The sequence below is a fragment of the Artemia sp. Qi Xiang Cuo genome, chromosome 9 (genome assembly GCF_049724085.1).
Source record: "Artemia sp. Qi Xiang Cuo chromosome 9, ASM4972408v1, whole genome shotgun sequence".
Classification (NCBI taxonomy): Eukaryota; Metazoa; Arthropoda; class Branchiopoda; order Anostraca; family Artemiidae; genus Artemia; species Artemia sp. Qi Xiang Cuo.
The window spans coordinates 51,378,947-51,398,058 of NC_142802.1; the positions used below are offsets into that span (position 1 = coordinate 51,378,947).

Sequence of the window (19,112 nt, forward strand, 5' to 3'; positions counted from 1 at the left end):
GAAAAGAAGAAGAATATTAAAAATAATTGTGTTAGAGAATTCGAAAATTTTGTGAAAACAGGACTATCAAGTGAAGTTTTCTTGATTATTTTTATTTATATAAAGTGGGGAATTTATCTTAACCATGATCCCAATGAAATTACCCCCTGAGAAGGGAGATACTAATTACCAAATGCTAGGTACCATCTCCCCATTACATAGTGACCTCTCTGAGGACTCAGACTCCAATGAAACCATGATCACTGTCCACTCTGAGGACTCAAATCGCCATGATGATGGCTTCAAAACAGTCACTCCTAAAAGATCCAAGAGAAAACGGTACACCAGTTTCTCCCCATTAAAGACAGTTTCTACTACACCCCCGTCTTTTTTGGAAGAAAAGCACTTCATCCACATTCTACCTACCTCTCCTGAAACCATGTTCCAAATAAAAAACATCCAAACAATTAGACTTGAGCTCTTCAAAATCCTGAAAATTAATTTCAACCTCAATATCAACAGAGATGGTTCAATCTTAATATTTATTCAAGCAGGCTTTGAAAATGCAAAAACAACTCTTTTGTCGCTTAACATCCTTGGAGGCATTAAAGTCGATTCAAAGCAATGGATTTGCCCTCCCCCTTCCCAAACAAAAATTGTCATTTACAATATACCTAATGGTATTTCTGAAACTGACTTAAAGGATGGCCTTATAAACTGCAAAGGCCAAAAAATATCAGTATCCAGACTTGGAAAACCCAACAATGATGGCATATACACATCTAAATCCTATCTTTTCACCCTGGACTCCACCCTAGAGAACTTCAGTGAACCTATATCCCTATTTGGCCAGATAAAGCCCTACAAAGAGTACAAGGCTAAGCCAATACAGTGTGAAATATGTCTGACAATGGGTCACACAAAACAACACTGCAAAACAAACCTGAAGAGGTGCAACCTATGCCAAAACATCCATCCTCCAAACACAGCAAACTGTGCAAACAAGAAATTATCATGCATTAATTGCAAAGGTCCCCATTCCTCTGACAACAGATCTGTATGCCCAAAATACAAGGCAAGATCAATGGCTCTCAGGTTGTCTGAAAAAGAAAATTTCCCATTTCAGTTTGCAAAAATTAAACTCATGGTGCACAATGCAGATACACCTGAATTCTCTGAACTAAACACACACCCTAATCAAAAAACTACCGCAAAAAGCTACAAGGACCAAACCACAAAAAACAGTTCATGTAATCAAGACCTGAGACTTTCCCTCCCTTCCAGCCAGAGAACAAAACCCTTACTATTATATAATGACAACTAAAAAATCCACATCATCAAAAGCGAAACAGGAAATATCAGAAGAACATCCCCCGCTACTTCCACCCGAATGCCTTTACATATTAAACTACAACTCACACTCCAGAACATCCCTCACAGAAGATCAAAAATCCTCAATTCTAGAAGAGATGGCTAATACCTACTTCCCAAAAATCTTAAGGACACAGCCAACACAAATTTCAGCGCTATACTCAATAAACTAAATCTATCTATCAATGGCTAACCCTCAGTTACCTCTATCCTCCTCAATTTTGCAATGGAATGTGAGATCGTTAAATGACTATAAAATCACTGACCTTCTTAAGTATACTTCTTCACACAACATAGACATACTATGCCTCCAAGAAACACATTTAAACTCATCAGTTAATCAAAAAATTCCTGGTTATGATGTCCTAAGAAAAGACAGATCTTCCAATAGAATTGGTGGTGGATTTGCCATCCTTGTACAATCACACCTCAAATTCTTTGGTATAAGCCTCCCTGATTTCAGTCATGACATTGATGCAATTGGTGTAAAGTCGTGGCTGGCAAGCATAGATGTCACTGTTATTAATTTATATAACCCAACTGGTAAGAACAATGGACATGATGTTTTCAATTTGACGTCTAATAATTTATCAAACTCAAACCTTGTGGTTGTTGGGGACTTCAATGCCAATATTCCTATTTGGGGTTAGTTATCTAAAAATAATTATAGACAAAACATGAGTACGTTTTCATAACTATTAACGATATAGTGCGAGTAAAACCTAGACACCTAAATACCGACTTAAGTAAAAAAAGTGGGAGTTATTCAACTATTGATCTTCACTTAGTTTCATCAAGTTTAATAAATAAAACTACTTTCAACAGAATAGACAACCTCATTAGTGACCATTTTGCCATATACACAAAAATTGGTGACCCAGCCATCATTGACCATTTCATTTCCCACTATGTGTGGCAAAAATAAGACTGGCCAAACTTCTCCCACAGTCTCTCAAACCATGACTACTCTTCACTCTCCACTGACCCAAACCAACTCTCCAAAAACCTCACATCACTACTTCTTGATGCTGCAAAACTTACCATACCTCAGTCCCAATGCCCTAAAACACTGAAAAATAACAAACCCCCTAAGCCATGGTGGACAGCCTCTTGCCAAGAGGCTTGGCACAATAAAAGGAATGCCATCAGATCCTTCAAGAGAAATCCATCCACTGGAAAATATATTGCAAAGCTACAAGCAGAGGCAAAACTTAAGAGAACAATTAAACTTGCAAAAGAAGAGGCTTGCAAAAACTTTCTCTTATCTGTGTCCCACAAAACGCAAGAGTCAAAGATTCATAAATTCCTAGACAAGATGTGTGGCAAATTCTCCAGACAGAACCCCTTCCATTACCAGCTAACTCTAAATGGTCAGCAGCTGGAAACCAACGAAGAAAAGGCTAAATTTTTAGCAGATTTTTATGAGAAGAAATTCAAAAACACCTCTCATAATCCACCTCAGATCAGCCTAACCCCCCATTTTGACTTGCCTGGGTCCCAGTATCTACTCCAAGATTTTACAATGATTGAGCTGAATAAAGCAATCAATTCAATCAAACCCAAAACAACTTGCAGCCACGACCAGATCCATCCATCTTTACTCCAACACCTTCCAATAGAGTTTAAAAAAGTACTCTTATCTCTCTTCAACAATGCCTGGAGCAACTCCTTCTTCCCATCTGCTTGGAAAACATCACTCATCATCCCCATATTAAAACAAAATAAACCCAAAGAGGACCCCAACTCCTTCAGACCCATTATGATTACCCCAGTTCTGGGAAAATTATATGAGAAGATAATCCACTCCCGATTGTATTGGTTTGCTGAGTCTAACCACCTCATCCCACATACCCAAACAGCATATAGGAAATATCATTCTTCCATTGATGCATTTGTTCGCCTAACCAACGCCATATCTGAGTGTCTGAAAGGCAACCAAATACTAGTTGCAGCCTTCTTGGACTTCCAAAATGCATATGATAATATCCAACATCCACTCCTACTGCAAAAATTATCAAAAATGGGTTTTCCAATACCTGTAGTGAATTTCTTTAAAAGTTACCTATCTGAATGCTCTTTTGTTCTCCAAGTAAATTCCTACATCACTTCCAAAAATTCTGTCTCCAAAGGCCTTCCCAAAGGTGCTGTCCTCAGCTGTCTCCTGTTTTCACTATATTTATGGGATCTGAACCTACCCCAAACAAATATTCAGTTTGCAGATGATATAGTCCTATGGTCTACCTCAAATGATTTTGAACTAGCCCAATCCAAGTTACAAAAGTCACTTTATGCCTTTGAATGTTTCTCCAACAATTCATGCCTACCCACCGCCCCATCAAAATCAGCTATAGTACAGTTTCATAACAGGAAAAATCCCCAATCTGCCCTACTAACCCTAAATGGTGTTGTCATCCAAAAGCAACAACACATCAAATATCTTGGCCTCACTCTAGACCAAAAACTAACCTTCAGGCTCCACATTGAAAATGTGAGAATAAAATGCCTCAGGAAAATGTGTATCTTACAAAGGCTACTCAATACGCCTTTGGGTTGCCATGAAAAAACTCTAACAAATTTCTGTAAGACTTATATTAGATCTCAGATTGATTATGGACTAATTGTATATGGCTCATGCTCAAATACCCTACTATGCAGTCTGGAGACTGTCCAGAATACTATGATCCGTGCTATACTTGGCCTCAGGAATCACACCAAAACCAACTTCCTCCTCAGTGAAAGTGGTCTCACCTCTATTGCCATGCGTAGAGACATTCTACTTGACCACTACTTTACAAAAATTGAAGGTAACAGTTCCCATAGATTACATGACTGGCTAAGAAACCCTGGAGCTTTTAGGGGCCTTGCACGGGAATTTGCAACCACCCAAATGACCTACCCCATTCCTTCATCTTCTTTATTTCAAATTTACCCCCGGATACCTTCCTGGGCTAACCTCTACCCAGAAGTGAACCTTTTGTTTGCGCCAGCTATTAAAACAGACCTTTTCCTTGCCTATGTAAAATCATTATTTCATGAATTTGAGTCTCAGAGATATATCCACCACCTCCCAATTTTTGTGGATGGCTCAAAAACAGATTTCAGGACTGCTTGTGGAGTCCACTTCCCATCTTTAGGTACAGCAGCTGCTGAAAGGCTCCAAAATGATGTGAGTATCATGACAGCTGAAATAGCTGCCATCAACATTGCATTGGAAACCATTATAAAGATGCCAAACCCCCCAAGAAACACCCCTCTTATAATTTATTCAGACTCAAAATCAGCCCTTGCCTCAATATCACCAGAACAGTCAGAATACCCAGACAATGATACCTCCACCACTCTTGTACTATTGAACCAACTACTTAAACAAGGTATATCCACAAAATTCCAGTACATCCCAAGTCACGTGAGTATAAAAGGGAACCACAAGGCAGATGAAATAGCTAAATCTGCCCTTCAGCTTGAAATAATTTCTGGAAGACCTATCCCAGTAAGAGATGTAAACCATTGGCGCCTAAAAATTTACCTAGCAAACCAATGTCCACCAAACCTTTCTCCATTTACATCCCGGAAAGACTCAAAGATGTACCACAGAATACGATCAAATGCTACTGGCCTTAACAGCCAAACTTACCACTATCAAAACACAACCAGTCCAACAGTAATGAGCCCTCTTTGCCTCTTATGTCAAACCTATGATGAGACCATCAACCATGTTCTTTTTGGTTGCCCTGTGGCAACTCTCAACCATAAAAAAGAATGGCTAACTTTATATACTATATTCAAGCACCTCAAGCTAACCCCTAATATTGACCAACTAGCACAAAGTAGACACTCTACAACTGATGATGCTGAATTATTCAAAGCTGTCTTTAACTGCCTAAATATAGGTGGTTTCATCAGTGATTTATAAAGTCTATTATTGAATAATAATAGTCTAATCTCTATATTTGATTTCCAAGGACACCCCTGACATAATCATACAATACGAAAAAGGTTAAATGGATTCATCCGAAGCCTATAATTGAAGAAGAAGAAGAAGAAGTTTCATCTAAGGTATGACACAACAACAACAGCAACCGTACAAGAAAATCGAAATATATTTTCTTGATTATTATCGCTTCTAATCAGTAGTTGTACCAAACCTATCCTGCTCAAGTCATCCTCAGGGCTATACTGTGTTTTTTATCCTGCCAATTTTTTTGTGATGAGGGTTTTATATAATCTTTTTCCCATCCATATTTTTTTTTCATTTTGTTTCCAAAAGACTTGTCAAATAGGCAATTTACATAATACCTCCAAAAAAAAAACGTCCCCCCAGATCCCAGCTCAAAATGAATATTATAATATACCCAAACAGGCTGGTCAAGAAGCTAATATGAAAGTTATAATGATGGCTCCGATTCTGAGAATAGGACAATGATAACTGTAGGTCCTAATGCAACCATAAATGATGATAATGGGTTTCAAGAGGTCCTCTCTAGAAGCTCTAGAAAAAAGGGAAAAAATCTCCCCAATCAAAAGCATGTTCCCTCTCCCTGCCCAAGATACTCCCTCCAAAAACTTAGGAATTTACCTTAAAATTATTCCTACTACCCCCTTTGAAATAAAATTGATCACTGCAATAAGAGTTGCAATTTTTAAATTGCTAAAATCAATGTTCTCTCTTAACATTAACCGTGATGGATCTCTGCTTATAGCTGTAGAAGATCAGAAATCAGCAGATACAATAATTAACCTTAAATCCCTTCTGAATATCCCAATTATTGCATCTAATTGGAACCCAAAACAATCACCAACAAAAATTGTAGTTTATAATGTTCCCCCAGAGATATCTACTCAGGAGTTAAAAGAAGGCCTCTCAGATAGGGCTGGAAACACAATCCCAGTTGAGGATGTTACCCAACTTGGAAAACCTAACTCTACTGGCCTAAAAACTAGTAGATCCTTCTTATTCACACTAAAGGATAAAATTGATATCCCAGAAAAATTATTCCTATTTGGGCAAATCAAACCACACAAGGAATACAAACCTAAGCCTATTCAGTGTCAGAAGTGTTTCAAACTGGGACACACGACAAACAAATGCAATGAAATTCTCCAAGAGTGTAGTAATTGTAAATCTTTCCATCCTAAAGAGCTGACAACTTGCAAAAACACCCAGCCTACATGCATCAATTGCAAAGGTCCACATGAATCTACAAATAAATCATTATGCCCTGCATACAAGAAAAGAGCTCTAACACTCCAAATATCAACAGAGAAGGCCATCCCATACCCCTTTGCAGCAATGGAAGCAAATGCTGCCCAACAATACCGAATAAAGCCTGTAATGAAACCAACCAAAACCCCCAAGTCAAATGCCCCAAATGCATCAAGCACCCCATATAAAACAACATCTTCTAAGCCCCCTAGCTCAAATCCCTATCAGAAGGAATCACCAAGCCAGCAAGCCTTGTTTTCCGGTGAGATGAGGCCAGCCTGGCCCTCCCTCCCAAGAAGAAACAAACCAGAAACACTACCTGGAATCAATCCCTTAACCAACAAACAGGATGCACTACCAAAAATGCAATCCCCAAATATATGCTTATTCATTCTAAACTGTAATGCAGTTCAGGCCATGAACATACATCAACTACAGAAAACAAAAATTATTGCAGAATTGGCAAAAATCTACATCCCAGATGATATGCTCATTCAAGCAAAAAAAGATCTTGCTTTACTTTTAACAAAGCTGAACATTTATACACAGTCATATGAAGAATAAATCAACAACACAACATTTATCAATACTCCAATGGAATGTAAGATCACTCACAGAAAATAAGCTAAATGAACTAATATCATTTATGAATAATAATTCCATTAATATTGCTTGCCTCCAGGAAACTCATTTAACCCAAAATCAACAAATTAAGTCTCTGGGATACACTATCCTGAGAAAGGATAGATCTTCAGAGAGAAAAGGAGGTGGTGTAGCTTTATTAGTTAATAATAATATAAAATTTTGTGGCATCAATTTTCCAGATTTTGAAAATGATGTTGATGTAATTGGTATAAGTGTTTGGCTGAATAATTTAAAAACCTACATAATAAGCTTTTATAACCCTAATGGCCAAACTTCAGATGCCAAGGATTTCTTTAATTATATAAATAATTCTAATATGTTAAAAAACATCATTATTTGTGGTGATTTCAATGCCCACAGCCTTTTGTGGGGGAATAAACCAGCAAATAAAGCTGGTAAATTTATTGAGCATATGATTTCAAATAATAATGAATTAGCTGTTGCTACCCCTCCAAACCTAAATACATATTTTAACCCCAAAAGTGGCAATTTCTCCACAATTGACCTACAAATTGTGTCTTTAAATTTTTTGAACAAAATTTACATAAATAAAATTGATAGTCTGTGTACAGACCACTTTGCTATAGTTTGCTCCCTAAATGAACCTACTGAAACTTCTTCTCATACTTCCAAATATATCAACACTAAAGCAAATTGGTCTATTTTCCAAAATAAGCTAAATGATGAAATTACAAGTTTCACCCAAAGTTCATGCATTTCTAACACAACAGTTGACACACATGCTGAAGCCTTGACATCTTTACTAATAAATACAGCTAATCATACTATCCCCAGGACAACACCTAAGAAAACATTCCCTAAACAAATTCCTAAAGCATGGTGGACAAATGAGTGCCTAAATAAATGGAAGATAAAAAAGGCAGCTAGGACAGAATTCATAAAAAAACCAACACCTACTACATATTTAAAAAAATTACAAGCAGAATCTAATCTAAAAAGGACTATAATAGATGCTAAATATAAATACTGGAATAATTTTGCAAATAATCTCTCCAGAGAAACAAATGAGCCAATTATACATAAAGTCATAAGCCACATATGTGGGAAAAAGACTTCTCCCAACCCACTCCTGTATGAGCTTATACATAATAATACCCATTATGACAATGATATTGAAAAGGCTAACCTATTTGCAACTCTTTTTGTTAATAAGCTAACATCAAACAATCAAAGCAATCTGTCCACAATTCCTATGAACCCTAGTTACCAACCACGCCCAGGATCCGAGTACATAACTAATCCATTTTCAATCCAGGAATTGAATAATGCAATACATCATATTAGGTCCAAAACTAGCAGCAGCTATGACAATATACACCCTACATGGATAAAGAATCTCACACCTTCATACAAACAAGAACTGCTAAATTGTTATAATCACGCTTGGGCATCGTCTAGGTTCCCCAATATATGGAAATGTTCGTCCCTCCTACCAATCCTAAAGAAAAATAAACCAAAAGATAACCCTGAGTCTTATAGGCCCATAATGATTACACCTGTGATGGGGAAAATAATGGAGAAAATGATTTATCACAGACTCCTCTGGTTTGTTGAGAAAAATAACATGATCCCACACACTCAAACTGGATTCAGGAAATACCACTCCTCAACAGATGCTTTCATTTTGCTAACAAATGCAATAAACGAATCTTTCTCAAAAAATAATATCCTAGTGGCAGCTTTCCTTGATTTTGAAGGAGCATATGACAATGTGAACCACCAAATCCTTTTAAATAAACTTGCAAACCTTGGAGTACCTCCCAAGCTAGTATCCTTTATTAAATCCTTCATAGAAGTGCGAAGTTTCATTGTTTGTGTTGGTTCAGCCTCTTCACCCCAAAAGACAATATCCAAAGGCCTACCTCAGGGAGCAGTCCTCAGTTGCCTCCTATTTGCCCTATATCTCTGGGACATGAACCAACCCCACACGAATCTACAATATGCTGATGATCTGGTGCTATGGTCATCTGGCAACACCTTTCAGATAGCACAGTCAAATCTGCAAAAGTCACTTTTCCAGTTTGAAAAATTCTCTCAACATTCAGATTTACCCATTGCACCCACCAAGTCAAAAATAATCCAATTTCACAGGAAGCGAAACCATGTTAATGCAAAACTAACTCTAAATAAAACAACTATTCCAGAGGATAATAATATTAATTACCTAGGTCTCATGCTTGACCAAAAACTTAATTTCCACCTCCACATTTCAAACACAATAAAAAAATGTTATAGAAAAGCAAATATACTAAAAAGACTTCTTTCCACACCCTGGGGTTGTAATGAGAAAACCTTACTCCAGTTTTATAAATCACATATAAGACCCCATATTGACTATGGGCTCATTGTCTATGGTGCATGTGCAAAGACCCAGATGCAAAAAATTGAAACAACACAAAATGATATAATACGTCTCATATTTGGTCTTAGGAAACCCACAAGCACCAAGTTTCTGCTTATGGAGAGTGGATTAACAACAATAAGGGAGAGACGTAGCTTTCTCTTGATAAAACATCTTACAAAAATTGAATCAAATAGCTCACACACATTACATAATTGGTTAAGAAATCCAGCCATGTATAGAGGTATTGCAGATGAGTATGCCAATATTCAAAAGAAGTTCCCTGTACCAGCAAAGTCTATTGCACCTACTTTCCCCCAATCCCCTCCATGGAATTGGTCATTTCCCATAATAAATACTGAATTTTCAAAATGGAATAAAGATTTAACCCCCATTGCTTTTGTTCAGAAAAAATTTGCAGAACTTAATACAATTACCTATAAAAATCACTTCCAAATATTTGTTGATGGGTCAAAAATGAATGAGAAGGTTGCAAGTGGTGTTTTCCTTCCTCACCTGAAAATTGCAATGGGCGAGAGATTATTTAATAATTTATCTATAATGTCTGCTGAGTTAAATGCCATAATCATGGCATTAGAACACCTTAAGAAAAACCAATCTTTCATTGAAAATTCGAATAATATTATCATCTATTCCGACTCTTTATCAAGCCTTGAGTTGCTGGCCTCAGCTCCTCAATATAAGTTGGACATTGACACTTATCATTGTCTCAGTATTATTGATAATCTTGCTTCAAGTGGCATAAAGACTTACTTTCAGTACATTCCTAGCCACTCTGGCATAAGTGGTAATCATCAGGTTGATGAAATAGCAAAAAATGCTATAAATATTGACCAGCCAAGTGGGATACCAATCCCAATTAGAGATATTTACCGATGGAGGCTATCAGATATTAATTTTAATAAGACTAATCCTATCCTTTCCCCCTTTCCAAATAAGTATCTTTCTAAAATTTATCATAGAATTTGTTCTAGAAAAAATGGACTAAATTTCCTTGCATTCTCATTTAAGCTTTCTAATTCAAGTGGTTCAATTCCCCTGTCCCCTCTTTGCAGGCATTGTAATATGAATAATGAAACAATTGACCATTGCCTATTCGAATGTAATATGCTGACGTCTGCACAACATACCTTGCTTTCTAAACTGTTAAAATACTTCAAACACCACAAAATCCCACTATCAGCCAAGAGCCTAGCCAACTATACCTGCACACAGAGTATAGAAATCGACATCTATCATCTTATATTTGAACTCCTAGAGTCGAAAGATCTGCTGAAAGATATCTGAATATATCTAATAAATATGAGGCAATCAAGCCAGTAGCTCTGTAGCCCACAGAGTGAAGCAAAAGGAAAAGGGCTAAATAGTGTTACTGAAAAGCCCGCCTGCTGTTAAATAGAAGAAGAAGAAGAAGGACTGCTGTAGGATTGCCGTAAAACAATACCCATTGCTTTTGTTCAGAAAAAATTTGCAGAACTTAATACAATTACCTATAAAAATCACTTCCAAATATTTGTTGATGGGTCAAAAATGAATGAGAAGGTTGCAAGTGGTGTTTTCCTTCCTCACCTGAAAATTGCAATGGGCGAGAGATTATTTAATAATTTATCTATAATGTTTGCTGAGTTAAATGCCATAATCATGTCATTAGAAAACCTTAATCAAAACCAATCTTTGATTCAAAATTAGAATAATATTATCATCTATTCTGACTCTTTATCAAGCCTTGAGTTGCTGGCCTCAGCTACTCAATACAAGTTGGACATTGACACTTATCATTGTCTCAGTATTATTGATAATCTTGCTTCAAGTGGCATAAAAACTTACTTTCAGTACATTCCTAGCCACTCTGGCAAAAGTGGTAATCATCAGGTTGATGAAATAGTAAAAAATGCTATAAATATTGACCAGCCAAGTGGGAGACCAATCCCAATTAGAGATATTTACCAATGGAGGCTATCAGATATTAATTTTAATAAGATTAATCCTATCCTTTCCCCCTTTCCCAATAAGTATCTTTTTAAAATTTATCATAGAATTCGTTCTGGAACAAATGGACTAAATTTCCTTGCATTCTCATATAAGCTTTCTAATTCAAGTGGTTCAATTCCCCTGTCCCCTCTTTGCAGGCATTGTAATATGAATAATGAAACAATTGACCATTGCCTATTTGAATGTAATATGCTGACGTCTGCACAACATACCTTGCTGTCTAAACTGTTAAAATACTTCAAACACCACAAAATCCCACTATCAGACAAGAGCCTAGCAAACTATACCTGCACACAGAGCATAGAAATCGACATCTATCATCTTATATTTGAACTCCTAGAGTCGAAAGATCTGCTGAAAGATATCTGAATATATCTAATAAATATGAGGCAATCAAGCCAGTGGCTCTTTAGCCCACAGAGTGAAGCAAAAGGAAAAGAACTAAATAGTGTTACTGAAAAGCCCGCCTGCTGTTAAATAGAAGAAGAAGAAGTAAAACCTTAAAACCGGATTGCCGGATTGCCGTAAAAACAACACATCAAATATCTTGGCCTCACTCTAGATCAAAAACTAACTTTCAGGCTCCACATTGAACATGTGAGAATAAAATGCCTCAGAAAAATGCGTATCTTAAAAAGGCTACTCAATACGCCTTGGGGTTGCCATGAAAAAAATCTCATAAATTTCTATAAGACTTATATTAGATCTCAGATTGATTATGGACTATTTGTATATGGCTCATGCTCAAATACCCTACTATGCAGTCTGGAGACTGTCCAGAATACTATGATCCGTGCTGTACTTGGCCTCGGGAATCACACCGAAACCAACTTCCTCCTCAGTGAAAGTGGTCTCACCTCTATTACCATGCGTAGAAACATTCTAATTGCCCGCTACTTTACAAAAATTGAAGGTAACAGTTCCCATAGATTACATGACTGGCTAAGAAACCCTGGAGCTTTTAGGGGCCTTGCACGGGAATTTGCAACCACCCAAATGACCTACCCCATACCTTCATCTTCCTTATTTCAAATATACCCCCGGATACCTTCCTGGGCTAACCTCTACCCAGAAGTGAACCTTTTGTTTGGGCCAGCTATTAAAACAGACCTTTCCCTTGCCTATGTAAAATCATTATTTCATGAATTTGAGTCTCAGAGATATATCTACCACCTCCCAATTTTTGTGGATGGGTCAAAAACAGATTCCAGGACTGCTTGTGGAGTCCACTTCCCATCTTTAGGTATAGCAGCTGCTGAAAGGCTCCAAAATGATGTGAGTATCATGACAGCTGAAATAGCTGCCATCAACATTGCATTGGAAACCATTATAAAGATGCCAAACCCCCCAAGAAACACCCCGCTTATAATTTATTCAGACTCAAAATCAGCCCTTGCCTCAATATCACCAGAACATTCAGATTACCCAGACAATGATACCTCCACCACTCTTGTACTATTGAACCAACTACTTAAACAAGGTATATCCACAAAATTCCAGTACATCCCAAGTCACATGGGTATAAAAGGGAACCACAAGGCAGATGAAATAGCTAAATCTGCCCTTCAGCTTGAAATAATTTCTGGAAGACCTATCCCAGTAAGAGATGTAAACCATTGGCGCCTAAAAATTTATCTAGCAAACCAATGTCCACCAAACCTTTCTCCATTTACATCCCGGAAAGACTCAAAGATGTACCACAGAATACGATCAAATGCTACTGGCATTAACAGCCAAACTTATCACTATCAAAACACAACCATTCCAACAGTAATGAGCCCTCTTTGCCGCCTATGTCAAACCTATGATGAGACCATCAACCATGTTCTTTTTAGTTGTCCTGTGGCAACTCTCAACCATAAAAAAGAATGGCTAACTTTATCTGCCATACTCAAGCGCCTCAAGCTAACCCCTAATATTGACCAACTAACACAAAGAAGACACTCTTCAACTGATGATACTGAATTGTTCAAAGCTGTCTTTAACTGCCTAAATATAGGTGGTTTCATCAATGATGTATAAAGCCTATTATTGAATAATAATAGTCTAATCTCTATATTTGATTTCCCAGGACACCCCTGACATAATCATACAATACGAAAAAGGTTAAATGGATTCATCAGAAGCCTATAATTGAAGAAGAAGAAGAAGAAGAAACCTTAAGTGATGGGGATGTTAAATAGAAGAAGAAGAAGAATAAGGGGATGTTTTAAGTGCCAAGAAATCTTACAAAGGCTACTCAATACGCCTTGGGGTTGCCATGAAAAAACTCTAATAAATTTCTATAAGACTTATATTAGATATCAGATTGATTATGGACTATTTGTTTATGGCTCATGCTCGAACACCCTATTATGCTGTCTCGAGACTTTCCAAAATACTATGATCCGTGCTGTACTTGGCCTCGGGAATCACACCAAAACCAACTTCCTCCTCAGTGAAAGTGGTCTCACCTCTATTGCCATGCGTAGAGACATTCTACTTGCCCGCTACTTTACAAAAATTGATGGTAACAGTTCCCATAGATTACATGACTGGCTAAGAAACCCTGGAGCTTTTAGAGGCCTTGCACGGGAATTTGCAACCACCCAAATGACCTACCCCATACCTTCATCTTCTTTATTTCAAATTTACCCCCGGATACCTTCCTGGGCTAACCTCTACCCAGAAGTGAACCTTTTGTTTGCGCCAGCTATTAAAACAGACCTTTCCCTTGCCTATGTAAAATCATTATTTCATGAATTTGAGTCTCAGAGATATATCTACCACCTCCCAATTTTTGTGGATGGGTCAAAAACAGATTCCAGGACTGCTTTTGGAGTCCACTTCCCATCTTTAGGTATAGCAGCTGCTGAAAGGCTCCAAAATGATGTGAGTATCATGACAGCTGAAATAGCTGCCATCAACATTGCATTGGAAACCATTATAAAGATGCCAAACCCCCAAGAAACACCCCGCTTATAATTTATTCAGACTCAAAATCAGCCCTTGCCTCAATATCACCAGAACATTCAGATTACCCAGACAATGATACCTCCACCACTCTTGTACTATTGAACCAACTACTTAAACAAGGTATATCCACAAAATTCCAGTACATCCCAAGTCATATGGGTATAAAAGGGAACCACAAGGCAGATGAAATAGCTAAATCTGCCCTTCAGCTTGAAATAATTTCTGGAAGACCTATCCAAGTAAGAAATGTAAACCATTGGCGCCTAAAAATTTACCTAGCAAACCAATGTCCACCAAACCATTCTCCATTTACAACCCGGAAAGACTCAAAGATGTACCACAGAATACAATCAAATGCTACTGGCCTTAAAAGCCAGACTTATCACTATCAAAACACAACCATTCCAACAGTAATCAGCCCTCTTTGCCGCCTATGTCAAACCTATGATGAGACCATCAACCATGTTCTTTTTGGTTGCCCTGTGGCAAATCTCAACAATGACAAAGAATGGCTAACTTTATATACTATATTCAAGCGCCTCAAGCTAACCCCTAATATTGACCAACTAACACAAAGGAGACACTCTTCAACTGATGATACTGAATTGTTCAAAGCTGTCTTTAACTGCCTAAATATAGGTGGTTTCATCAATGATGTATAAAGCCTATTATTGAATAATAATAGTCCAATCTCTATATCTGATTTCCCAGGACACCCCTGACATAATCATACAATACGAAAAAGGTTAAATTGATTCATCCGAAGCCTATAATTGAAGAAGAAGAAGAAGAAAAGAAAATAGGCATCTGAACAGTAGGAAATCTTTTGGGCTTTAACATAGGCTAGGCCAAGACAAAATAGGAATTCATTATAGGATAGACAAGTTTATTGATAGGTTACTGGCTAATTTCACTGGACAATTTGGCACACTATGTCACTGCCATTATAGATTGCTTATGTATATTGCATAATGGCTATATTTGTTGACAGAGCTGGTAAAGTTCTATGAAATCATGTTATTGAGTTAGAAATAAAGTGAATAGGCCTACACCATTTGATGCCTTTTTTTAGGTAAAGTTCTACAAAATCATATTATTGAGTTAGGAATAAAGTGAATACACCATTTGATGCCTTTTTTATGAATTTCACCCCCCCCCCCCCTATATTGGCCAAATCAGGTTTAGGTTAGGTATCGCCATTATAGGGGGGGGGGGGCTGAAATTCATTTCCGATAAAAATGCTTATTATATTCATAATCAGCATAAAAAAAGCAGTAAAGTTCTACAAAATCATATTATTGAGTTAGGACAAAAGTGAATACACCATTCAATGCCTTTTTTTTATGCTTATTACAAAGATAATAAGCATTTCTATCGGAAATGAAGTTCAGCCCCCCCCCCGATATATGCCAATTCCGGGTTGGGGTAGGTTTAGCCGATATAGGGGGGGGGGGGCTGAAATTAATTTACGATAGAAATGATTATTATATTTGTAATAAGCATAAAAAAGGCATTTAATGGTGTATTCACTTTAGTCCTAACTCAATAATATGATTTTGTATAACTTGACCTTTTTTTTATGCTGATTACAAATATAATAAGCATTTCTATCGGAAATGAATTTCAGCCCCCCCCCTATATAGGCTATACCTAACCTAACCCTGAATTGACATATATGAGGGGAGCTGAAATCCATTTCCGGTAGAAATGATTATTATATTTGTAATCAGCATAAAAAAAGGCATTGAATGGTGTATTCACTTTTGTCCTAACTCAATAATATGATTTTGTAGAACTTTACCTTTTTTTATGCTGATTATGAATATAAAATAAGCATTTCTATCAGAAATGAATTTCAGCCCCCCCCCCCTATATAGGCTATACCTAACCTAGCCCTGAATTGGCATATATAGGGGGGCGGAAATTAATTTCCGATAGAAATGATTATTTTATTTGTAATCAGCATAAAAAAAGGCATTGAATGGTGTATTCACTTTTGTCCTAACTCAATAATATGATTTTGTAGAACTTTACCACAAAGCTTAGGGCTACAGGCTAGCCAGAGGTTTTTATTTGGAAAAAAAGGGCATGTTTGATCATGGGTCTCCAAAAATAACAGAGGTAGAAGGAGGCACATAAATTAGTGGGATATTGGAGTGGTTGGGGTGATTGCTCCAACTGGCAAGTTTTTTTGGATGATGGCACCATTACAAATTATCAAATCTGCCTCTCCCTTTGCTGTCCTGCAGTTCAGCTCCTCAACTAGAGCTTTGTGTTATATTCAATCTTCCTTAGGACTGTCACCATAGAAACTGATTGATGTCCTTTTGTTTCAAAGGATTTCTGTATTATTTGACTTCTAAATTCAAGTTGATTGTACAGAGAAAAGAAGAGGAGGGGGCGGCTATCAGATGGTTGATGGCTATTAGAAAGTCTTTTTACTGGGGCTGGGGGGGGGCACCAATGTCAACTCCATAATTACGTAATAGATAATTATACAGGAAAACTGCATCATCAGTCTGGGTGGGGATACCATATGCAATAATGTTAAGACATCTTTCAAAACGCTGGTGCTCTGAACATGCTACCTGACAAACATTGGTTTCAGTTAATTCGGCTACTGGAAGTTGGGACATCTTAAAAGACACTGTAGAAACCACTAGGTCCTGAATGGTTGAAACAGAGCAAACCAATTGTAGAGAATTTTCAGTATGGGATACCCTGTTTGCAATATCACTAGCCTGGGCTGAAATGTAACTTTTAATGTCAGTTCTCAGTTGGGAAAGTGTTTGGGTCAACTGACAAGTGGTGGCAAATTCCTTCTTAAGATCTTCCCTGAAAGATTTCAATGAATTTTCCATAACAGATACTAGCTTATTTATCATAGCTTGCTCTCTAGAGGGAGAAGGAGGAGGGTTAATTTTGTAGGCAGGGCATGACCAGGAAGAGGTAAGGGATTGCATCATCTTGCTTAATAATTGATATTCTCCATGGGATAGGTCCAGACATTCACCACAGATCCACTTCTCATAAATATCACACTCTATGGCAGAAAACCCTGCATCCAATTCAGTAGAACAAGCAGCACACCTGTCATGGCCTTTAACTGGGCTTTTGTGTTTTCTCTTAGCCTTACTGGACATAATATATTCAACTAAATCAGCAAATGAAACTCAATGAAACTAAAATGATTTAGGATTTAACTTAGTATTCACATTAACACATAAAGACAATACCACAAGATTCTTTTGCCTATAGGGGGTAAAAATTCAAGTCTATCTAGGTCAGATGACTGCTTAGTTATTATAAGGTCTAAAATAGATGGATTTCATCCAATCTGGAACCTGGTAGGCTCAGTAGCATGCTGATGAAGGAAACTATCATCCAGTGTTTGAACAAATCAATACCTGGAGCATTAAAGTCACCAGCAACCACAATTGTTGATGAAACTGAAGAAAGGTAGGTAAGGTAACTGAGTAAGCTCTCATCTTTTAAAGTACTATCAACACTCTTTGAAGGGCTACAATGAATAACTACAAGATGAAGATTCTGAGAAAAACTTGAATGTCTCAACTCCAAACTAACAATTTCATGCCCATTCTTAAATTCAAAATCAACTTATTTGTATATAAATTCCAGGGAAGAACATAGATGAACACCAACACCTTGTTTGTAATTTGTATTAAATATTAAATCATAACCACTTAATTGCTGAAAATGAACAGAGGGATCAATACAGTTTGTTAGTAGAACTTCACTTACAGCTATTATATAGGGTTTTTGACTTTGAACAAGTGCAAGAAACTCATCCTTTTTTGAAGATAAACAATCTGTATTTGTGTAAAACAGAGTACGCTGCTCACTCTGACAGGTGTTTCAAGCTCCATTTTGTTGACTGAGGCAATGGCTCCTTGTTTTGACTGAGTTTTGCCACTATACAACCATTTTTAATTCCTAAATTTTGCTCAACAGTAGCAGCTCTTTTCTTGATTTCCTCTATTAGTTCTTTTCTGTGTAGCCAGTCTTCTTTTGAGGTATCAGCATAGGAACGAATGTCTCCCTTTTTTATGCAGGACTCTGTTAAAATGTCAATTTTCATTTTAAGTGAACCAACTGTTCATTTTAAATAATAGCTATTCAAAAAGTTATTACTTTAATTTGCACTTAGGGCCAAAATAAGGTCCAATGTTGGATATGTTCAGCTCTATTGTTAAAATTGTGGTTAAAACACCTAACCCAAAATGAAAAAAGGGGGTTGTGACTGTGTTTACAGCCCAGTGACACATCTTCTGACTAAGAGAGTACTAGGATAGATGCAGTTTGAGCCCACTTGGTAACAGTGACCACAGATAGGTATGCACAAGAGGATCATTCTTTTGTCTTTTAAAGTAGACACTGTTGCACAACATCAATTTCTGATAGAGTTTTCAAGTTGGTTGAAATGTACCTGCATGATATAATTGACCAACAAGGATCAATTACATCACAATTATTTGATTACCTTTGTTTATGCTTGCATGCCTTGAATAGGCTGTTTAACAATTAAAAAGTAATTTGTTAGAATACATCAAGAGTAGATAAAGA

General features: G+C 37.1%; 1 protein-coding gene across 3 annotated transcripts in view; it reads left to right on the top strand.

Annotated features, from left to right (window-relative positions):
• LOC148948775 (thimet oligopeptidase-like) overlaps positions 1-19,112 on the top strand; it is a 136,786-nt gene that overhangs the window by 35,363 nt on the left and 82,311 nt on the right. Inside the window, exon 1 of one of the 3 annotated variants that reach the window (XM_089094668.1) lies at positions 15,318-15,342. The exons of 1 other annotated variant lie outside the window; for it this stretch is intronic. The gene's annotated coding sequence lies outside the window, so the exon portion shown is untranslated. Of the gene's footprint in view, positions 1-15,317; positions 15,343-19,112 lie in introns of those variants that run through there. One more of the 3 variants, XM_089094669.1, reaches the window with a different exon arrangement.